Here is a 7,171-nt window from a genome sequence, read left to right on the forward strand (position 1 = left end):
CAAATGCAGATAAGTTGAAAAGTGAGAAGGATGAGAGTTTGGGAGTTTCCGTCCCATGGCCTCAAGTTGTTTGCTGTGATGAAGGCAGCATACTGTGTTTGCTAAAGGTAGAAGTTGCAGAGTCTGAGTAGCACTGAGAAGAGTGATGATGGCTTGGAACATATGTTTCAGAGAAAGTAAATGGGTACTGAACAGTGTTACAGATCTAGAAGAGGGGGGACAGATCATAGATTTATAATGCAAATTAACAGACTACTATTTAATTGTTTCAGCATCACCAGAAATTTCAGGAGGGGAAGTACAGAAAAAACAAAGTGTTTGGGCTCATTTGTTCACACATTGTCAGCAAAGCTAGAGCCAAGAATAAAGGAAAAATGAGTTAAGTATGCCAGTAAATGTCACCAAGATAGCTGAGTAGTTGAGATTTAAAAAGAAATAAAAAATTGGTATGCTTTTAGCCTAGGAACAAATGGAGGTTCCGAGAAAAGTAAGACTATTTAGTGGAAAATACTGGATGAGAGAATTTTAAGAGGTTTTTATCAGAGCAGGGATTTCAGAGAGATAAAGCTATAGTGTGATGAAGGGGAGAAGGAAAAAAAATCAAGCAATTATGAAGTAAGTAATCAGGACATGATATGCCCAAGGGTATAATTTCAAAATTGTCTGGTATGATAGCAATGTTCGGTTGAAGAGAAAGATAAAAGCAAGAGGTTGTGTAGTTTATGTATTATACATATATTTCATGATTAGAGGGCTGCCAGGAGACTCAAGTTATTTCTCCCATTGTCCTAGGGCTCTGAGGTATCCAGCTTTGAACTGGCCCATCAAGTATCTGAACTCTGTTCACAAACTGAGAAAATACTGGGCATATTGTTCAGGCTATTTACCATCTTAACTGGTATTAACCTAAAGTCTCACATTGTTTTTTTCCTTTATACTTAAGCCATATAAGCATCTTCTTAACTTTCATCTCCTCTGTAAAGCTTTTCTTAATATTCTTTGTTGAAATTAATCTTTTTAATTTTTTCTATCCCTGCCATCTCTGTTATAACATTGCCTATATTCTTCCTGTATTCTATTGATTTATAAGGAATATATGTTGCTTGGGGACACTGCCTTATTTCATTAACTGTATCACTGGCATATTGTCTTGCAAATCTGGGTATTCAATAAATGCTCTGTGAATTTAAGTGGTCATTATCCCCTCATTCTGAATTAGGTCATAAGATGTATTGACTATCATATAGTAAGGTCTGAGAGTTACTGAGGAGTAGGTTTGTGTGACAGGAGTTAGGAGCGAATGGTCCAGCACTTGAAAAGTTTCCCTTTAGACTGAGAATTGAGGAGTCATAGTTTTGTGCAGTGGCAGTATCGTAGCCAATGAGGTTTATCCAAGGCGCGATTATTGCTAATTGAGAATTGAGGAGTCATATAAAAACACTGAGGACTGGGTATCTGGAGTAGTGAAAAGAAGCAGGAGGGATGAATGTTGAAAATCTTTGCCTATGTATAATTTTGAGTAGGGAAAAAAAAAAAAACTCTGTCTACCATTAGTTTCTATATGTGTTTATGAATTCACTGGAATTGTTTAGAGAGAAGAAATTATGACTCTGTGTACATTTGCTCTTGAGTGTGTGGGAGAGAGAGAGGGAAATCTCCCCAGAGTTTGGGTCTTTATTGTTTACTGTTAATTACTTTCCAAAATCTCCTAAGTGTTCATTGTAATTTTCCATTCCTATCTCCACTTACCTCACCCCTACCAAATTTCAGCTATTGATCTTAAGCCCATCCCTAGACCTTAATAACATTTATTTTTTTAAAATCCCCCCTTCATCTTTTTGTTTTCTTTTTTTGTTTGTTTTGTTTTGTTTTGTTTTGTTTTTTTTAAGATTAGGGTCACTTTAATTAAGTTGTGGCCATGGGAAATAAATCTTGTAACTCTCCCCTAGTTTGAGGTCAGTTAAGTGCCATGGGCCTCTTTAAGCAGCTGATGGGCACAGTCCTCCAATATGAATGATTCCTTTGACACTGGACAACAGGGTTAAAGCAGCCATTAGTCTGCAGTTTTCGGAGAACCTCTGCCTAGAATGTAATTTCTTGGATACCTCTGTGAACTTGACAGAGACTTCACCTACTAAGGGGTCATATATTAACAAATCAGGAAAAAAAATTGCTGTCTCATAGTTACGCTTTGGTTGTTTTTACAGCTTGTATTAAAATTTCAATATTATTATCTGTAATGTTATAGCAGATTTTACACTAAAATGTATATTTGCACTATGATACCCTATTGATAGAAACCTTATATTTTAAAATCCATCAGAAATTTCCAGACATAGTCTCTAAGTAAATGGAAACAGTTAATTTATGGTAGCTGGCTTAAAATTATACCCTAAGTTTAATAGCATGTATCTGTACCATTATTTTAATATAGTTTGATAGCAAACACTTAGAGATTTAAAATTTTGGTTTGCTATATCATCTTGAAAATGATTATTAAATGAATTGTCTATCTACCTATGTATCTGTCTATCTATATTTCTGTCCTATCTACCAGAAAAATGACTGTATTTGAGGTGTTCTGGCAAAGATAAATGGAACACAATTTCTGGCCTCAAAGAACAGAATATTTAGAACTAAATCAAGGGGTACAGAATACACTGCACAATCTGTTTTTCTTTACTCTTGCTTTAAAGGAAACTACATTTGTGACAAATATGTGATCCTATACTGGCTTCTTTTTAACACAGGTCTTAGGGTTCATGCAACCAAATCCATGCCTGAATTATGTCAATGTGTCAGGGTAGACCTCTTATAACATTACTTTCCCTGTCCCCTTGTCATAAGATTTACTTAGTCTGAATATTTTGGACCCTTTCCTATCTAAGTTTCCTTAATGCCATTCTTTCTTTCACATACTCCATCCCTCTTTCTGCTTAAAATCCCTACTCTGTTTTTCTATTTTTTCTCTTTGTAAAAAAAAATTAAAAAAAAAATCATTTGGAAAATGGTTCTAATTTTAATCTTACATGTGGAAGGAGCCATCGCATTGCCAAGAAGATTTTATTGTTTGTGTTGTTTTGTTTTTTAATGCTGAAAAATTTTTGAAGGCATTTTAAGTGTACAAAAACAGGAGAATGGTATATCCATTTGAGATGGAAGTATTATTTCTAGCTCTCAGACTCATAATGTGGACAAAAGTAATGCATGTAATTTATCTTATATGATGCCTGTATAAAGGTATCATAACACATTTTATTGTCACTATTAATTTTGTTACAGACTCCCAACTACCAAATTCAAATTCAACTTGTCCCATACATTTAATAATGTATTGGGAGGGTCCTCTGGATTTACCTAATTTTCTTCCACTGACACAAGCCCAATATAGGCAGGCATCATTTGTGTAGATTAAAGCCACAGGTACCTTTAGTTCTTTTCTTTCTTTCTTCTAAGTTATTCTTCAACTCCTGCCCAACAAATTTTCTGAAAGATTCCTTTTCAGAGAAGTGGCATGTCTATATAAAGTAAGTGTTAATAATCATAGTAGATATTTTAAATTAAAAGTGGCATAGCTTCTTATAATACCGTTAAAATATATGGAATGAGTAAACCAGAACGATGACCTTCTGATTTTACTAAACCTATTTATTTGGGTTAGCAACTCCTACCTCTTTTTCCTGACCTCTCAGCTCACATACAAATAACTTATTCATCCTTCAACTGGATCCTTTGACTTCTCTAATTCCATTATCTAATATTAGGGGACTGTACATTATAAGTGTACATTGCAGAATAAATTAATCTTAGACACATTAGCCAGAAAAACGGTGGATATATTTCAGCACTTTTCTGATAATATACATGCTCATTCTCATTTACATTTTTCAGGAAGGAATAATGGTTTATTTTCTAAGAATTTGTGATATGGATTTTTAATTCCAGCATGAAATAGATAAAGGTATTGCATTTTACAGTCTACACAGAAACAGGAATTTAATGTGTGTGAACAGTCTGCTCATTTACTAGAATAATATATCCTAAATGGCTTCAATGTGTTCATAGACAGTGAACACTGAAAGCAGTAATTGGAAAAATCCATCACCAGTCCAAATATTCCTGCAGTCTTGGATTGGAGTCTGGTGATCTTCCTAAATTTTTGGTTTTAGTCAGGTTACAGTATGCTAGAATTATTGACTAGCATTCTAAGAAGTGTAACCTATAAAATAGAAAAGATATAGATGGACTCATAGTTTAGTTAAATTAAACAAAATTATTAGAATTAACTAAATTCACTCTTTTGTAAGTATCACATTGTTCATCTAAAAACTGCTTCTGGATGAGTAACATTACAGTACTGACATGGTAGGAATTTGAATTTCTACCTACATAATAACTAAACATATTCTAACGTAGACTGCATATCTAATAACTATGAAACATTTAAGTAACTGTAATAAATAATTATTTTATTTTAGAGTGAATCAACATTTTTATTACAGTGACTCAAACTTATCAAAACCATTAACATCATGGACAATTAATTATACTAGCTAGATAATGCTAGCTATTGTAATAGAGAAGAGCTCAAAATTCATGGTTTGACACAAAGGATTTTATCTTGCTCATTAAAACACCAAAATGGCTATCCTTAATGGTAAAGGGCTTATGTTTCATTCAGCATTGCATAGAACTGGGCTGAAAAGGCTCTGCCATCTTCAACATGTGACTATGGGTGTTGCAGTAGAGCTCATGAGAATATTGCAACTCTCAAGGTATCTATGAGACACTGTGAAAACCCTGCATATTACAGAGCAACTGGCAGATTCAATGCAAAATTTCTGGCTTCAACCTTGATCTGAAAAGTGCTTGGGAAGCATGCTGAGCCTTGATGGTGTTTGGGATCCTGCTGGTATTTTTGCTACCATTGGCATGAAATGTATAAAGTGCACGGAAGTGTTAAGATGTTGAGATGTAGAAGATGTTAATGACTATGGAGATATATATATACACACACACACACACACACACATGAATATATATATATATACACGTGTGTATATATATATATATCTCCACTGATAGAGTGAAACTACATCTCAAATAATATATATATACACACACATAAATATATATACATATTTATATGTATATACATACATACTATATATACATAATATATATTATATATACACACATATATTTTTATATATATTTATGTGTGTGTATATATAATTTGAGACATAGTTTCACTCTTGTCGTCCAGGCTGTAGTGTAGTGGCACAATCTCAGCTCACTGCAGCCTCTGCCTCCCAGGTTCAAGCGATTCTCCTGCCTCAGCCTCCCAAGAACCTGGGATTACAGGCACCCACCACCCGGTCCAGCTAATTTTTTGTATTTTTAGTAGAGACAGAGTTTCGCCGTTTTGGGCAGGCTGGTCTCAAATTCCTGACCTCAGGTCATCTGCCCACCTCGGCCTCCCAAAGTGCTGGGATTATAGGTGTGACCACTGTACCCGGCCCCAGTGGAGATATATTTTTATTGTATTTTAGTTGTCACAAAATAATAAGACAGTAGAATTATTCAAGGGTTCTATGAATTAATGATTCCCAGTCAATGCCAGGTATGGATTTTGTTAAGCTTTCTTTATTGTGGTAGCCACTGCTTCTTATTGTCTTCCAAGAGGGAGATGTTCTCTGCTGTTCCCAACCACACCCCTCCACACACAAAACTGTGTACTCAAATCCTCTATCCAAAATCTGTACCTTATAATGGAAAATACACATATAAACACAGAAGAACAAAGCAAAAAGTCCAGTTAGAAATACTAGAAAATAGACACAGAAATACCAATTGGACAACCAGGAGGAAAGAGCATGGAGGATTTTATGATCCAAGTTTTCAAGAGGTGCTTACCACTTTTGCTCACCTTGTTTTGGGTAGGATAGTCATATGAACATAACTAACTGCAAGAGAAGCTGGGAAACGGAGGTTAATTGTGTGACCATGAAGAAGAGGCAGTCAGTTTCATGAGTAGTTAGAATCTCTGCCATACAAACTATCAACAGAAACTCAATAGTGGCAAATTCATATTTATCACTTTTAGTTATTGTATTTGTATAACCGTTTGTATATGTATACAGAAATGTCATAATTGAGGCTTTTGTAAGCAAATAAATAAAATATATTGAAGCCTAAAAAAAAAGTACTGAAGCAATAAGATTAGGAATTGAGACCAGGTATTGAAGCCTAAAAAAATAAGTATTGAAGCAATAAGATTAGGAATCGAGGCCAGGCACAGTGTCTCATACCTGTCATCATAGCATTTTAGGAGGCCGAGGCGGGTGAATCATGAGGTCAGGATTTCGAGACCAGCCTGACCAACATGGTGAAACCCTGTCTCTACTAAAAACACAAAAATTAGCCAGGCGTAGTGACAAGCACTTCTAATCCCAACTACTCAGGAGGCTGAGGCAGGAAAATAACTTGAATCTGGAAGGTGGAGTTTGCAGTGGGCCGAGATCATGCCAATGCACTCCAGCCTGGGTGACAGAGTGAGACTCCATTAAAAAAAAAAAAAAAAAAAAAAAAAAAAAAGATTAGGAATTGAGTTGTAATACACTTTCTCTTTAAATTCTATAATGTTTCTTAATCATATTTAAGCAAAACACGTGCAACAAAAATGTTTGCTACATATTTGAAATAGTTAGATTTTGCATTCTTCTAGAATATTTTATTGTACTTAATCATGAATAAAAATTTAGAGTTAATGGTAACATCTATTATTAATTCATCTCTTATGTGCCAGTCTCTATTCTACATGCTGTATAGGTCTAGTTTATTTAATCCTTATTATAGTCATTTGAAGTAGGTACTGTTTTTTATATACATTTTACAGATGGGATAAATTAACCTCAAATAACTTAAGTAATTGTCTATAACATGGTAGAGCTGAGTTTCAATCACAGGGATTCTAGATTCAGAGCTTGAGCCACTTAATCAGTCTGAGAGAAAAGATGTCATCCAAAGAACCCTAGGCTTGGCTTCCTAAGGTGCTTTGTAAAACTATGTTCTTTTTAATAAAGTTTTTATATGTAAGAGATGGTGAAACTTCAACATATGCTGTTTATATTTACACACATACATTTTCAAGTTCATTTTGATAATTCAA

At 34.5% G+C, this 7,171-nt stretch overlaps 1 pseudogene; it reads left to right on the forward strand.

Annotated features, from left to right (window-relative positions):
- Nucleotides 1-1,351: 1,351 nt before the first annotated feature.
- On the forward strand, nt 1,352-1,424 carry LOC126938213 (uncharacterized; annotated as a pseudogene).
- The last annotated feature ends 5,747 nt before the right edge of the window (nt 1,425-7,171 follow it).

Source organism: Macaca thibetana, chromosome 15 (assembly GCF_024542745.1).
Source record: "Macaca thibetana thibetana isolate TM-01 chromosome 15, ASM2454274v1, whole genome shotgun sequence".
NCBI classification, from domain to species: Eukaryota; Metazoa; Chordata; class Mammalia; order Primates; family Cercopithecidae; genus Macaca; species Macaca thibetana.